Source organism: Saccopteryx leptura, chromosome 10 (genome assembly GCF_036850995.1).
Source record: "Saccopteryx leptura isolate mSacLep1 chromosome 10, mSacLep1_pri_phased_curated, whole genome shotgun sequence".
Taxonomy (NCBI): Eukaryota; Metazoa; Chordata; class Mammalia; order Chiroptera; family Emballonuridae; genus Saccopteryx; species Saccopteryx leptura.
The window spans coordinates 23,038,509-23,041,402 of NC_089512.1; positions in this window are offsets into that span (position 1 = coordinate 23,038,509).

The following is a 2,894-nucleotide window of genomic DNA, read 5'->3' on the forward strand; positions in this document are numbered from 1 at the left end:
TCTGTCATGGTGACAACCAGTGCTTCGGGCAGTGGCTACTACAGCAGCCTGCATCCAGGAGCTACGCTGACACGGAGCAGAGGCCCACCCATCCTGTAGTGAACACGCAGGGTTGCTGAAAAGTAAGCCTCTGTTGTCTTGGGTCGTCTAGATCTGGGAGGTTTTTACTGCATTATATATACTTAGCCAACCCTGACAGATTGAATGCTGTGAATCAAGTGGCCAGTTATTAAGTAACTGGCTCTTTGCTCCAAACCCACTCCTCTAGTTTCTGTTCTGTGATGCTGAGCCTGGAGAGTCTGCATAGTTCATGTCTTCTCTCCCAGCTAGTTCCTTGTTAGGAGGTGCCATGTGGGGGGATATTGGAAGACAGGAAGGTGGTGGTGGTGGCAGTGAGAGAGAGGGGTTGCTCCTTTGTTTGTTCACTATTTCTGTTAGCTTATCTCTGGCTGTGGCAGGTGGTTCCAGTCTCCAGGGGCGTGTGTGTGTGTGTGTGTGTGTGTGTGTGTAACACTCCCAGGACCAGTCTCATATTGGCCCCCAGAGACACTCACACCAGCTAAGTAGCACCCCACCTCTGGGCTTGCGGCTCCAAGGAGTTTCTCCTCTCAGTTCCTGAACCACTAGCGCAGGAGTGAGGAACCTATGGCTCGCAAGCCAGATGTGGCTCTTTTGATGGCTGCATCTGGCTCGCAGACCAATCTTAAATAATAAAAAAAAAATAATGTTAAAAATATAAAACATTCTCATGTATTACAATCCATTTCCTACTGCTCTTGTTCATGGTTGCGGGTGGCTGGAGCCAATCACAGCTGTCCTCCGGGACAACACCAAATTTTTATTGGATAATGTGTAATGTACATGGGTCGTTGTATGGCTCTCACGGAATTACATTTTAAAATATGTGGCGTTCATGGCTTTCTCAGCCAAAAAGCTTCCCGACCCCTGCACTAGCACCATTGAGGCCACACCTCCCTGCTTGCCCAACCTCCCAGGCCCACCCCACGGAGATGTGAGTTTCAACATTTCAGGACCTCTCCTCCAAGTTTCTCTGTTCAAATAACCCTAAGCCTATCTCTTTGTTCCCCAACCCTAGAGGTCAGAGTTTCTTCCTGGAGTTGCTATCGCTGGGTTATCCCAATGACTACTTTCCCATTTTTCAGTCTAAGAAATGTGTTAAATTAATTCCTCTATGTTAGATTCTCTCTGTTAACACACCATTGCAATTTCTGTTTCCCTGTTTGCACCCTAAATACTACACCAAGAAATATATTTTCTACGATTTTATTTATGGATTTTAGAGAGAGGAGAGAGATAAAAGGGGGAAGAGAAGCAGGAAGCATCAACTTGTAGAAGTTGCTTCACATACATGCCTTGACCAGACAATCCTGTGATCTCAAACCTGAGACCTCAGCATTCCAGGTTGACACTTTTAATCTACTGCGCCACCACAGGTCAGGCGAAATATTTTTGTATATGCGTAAACTAGGCTTAATCACGCCTTTACTCCTTATACCCCACATTTCTCCCAAGCTTTCATGACAAAAGGAAAGTTTGAGTCACTGAGACCATCTCTTTCTATCTTTTTTATGAAGGAAACTGCTCAAAGCCCATAATGTTGACGGAGCAAGTGCAACAAGCCAAGGCGTCCGGTGCTGAGCGGTCCTTTCACACTGAACCAAAATCTGTGTCTTTAATTTCTAACTAATTCCAATACCAGAAATCATCACACATAGTTCTGGCCTTGTTTTAAAAATTAGGCTCGCCCTGGCCGGTTGGCTCAGCGGTAGAGCGTCGGCCTAGCGTGCGGAGAACCCGGGTTCAATTCCCGGCCAGGGCACACAGGAGAAGCGCCCATTTGCTTCTCCACCCCTCTGCCGCGCTTTCCTCTCTGTCTCTCTCTTCCCCTCCCGCAGCCAAGGCTCCATTGGAGCAAAGATGGCCCGGGCGCTGGGGATGGCTCTGTGGCCTCTGCCTCAGGCGCTAGAGTGGCTCTGGTCGCAACATGGTGACGCCCAGGATGGGCAGAGCATCGCCCCCTGGTGGGCAGAGCATCGCCCCTGGTGGGCGTGCCGGGTGGATCCCGGTCGGGCGCATGCGGGAGTCTGTCTGACTGTCTCTCCCTGTTTCCAGCTTCAGAAAAATGAAAAAAAAAAAAAAAAATTAGGCTCTTTAAGGAGAAAAATGATACTGTCCACTGAGAATAAAACCTATTTCCGTTCTGCCCTTTAGAGAAAATCCCCGCTTACTTCTCAACTGATTGTACCTATTGAAGACACCAGTCAACTGATGCAAATAAAGTTTTTACCTGTCAATATACAAGGGCAGAAAAGAGTTTGACTTAATAACAAAGAATTCTAATTCATAGCAGAAGACTCGGCCAAGCTGCCCACAGTGGGAGGGGTTTCAACCCCTTTATTGTGTAGGGATAGCTAACAAGAGGATCCTCCCCTGTTCCCCATCAAGTTTCATACTGACTGTTCTTTGCCTGATTCCCAAAATGCAGTCTCACTTATATAATATGGAAAGTAACTTTGATTTAAAAAAAAAAAAAAAAAAAACACAAAAAAACAGTATCCGATAGCATGGCTATTAAAAAGCCACGCAGCAGGAAATTGAAGCTAAGAGTTCTAACAAGTGGCTTGTTAGTGAGGAATGTCCTAACTAAAGCGAGGAGCTGGCTTGTCACTCTCTCTCCCCTCCTCTGAGGATAATAAGTAAGGAGGACAAAATGAGTGCAGCCCTCCTGGGTCTCCCCTTAAGAGTTTAAAAGCAAAATATTGATTTTGAGTTACCCTGCTTCAACTCAGCTTTGCTCTCATGATATTTTTATTCCCTTGTAGATTCCTGGGTCCATTTGTTGCAGATTTTCAAAAGTGAATCGCTGGTGAATC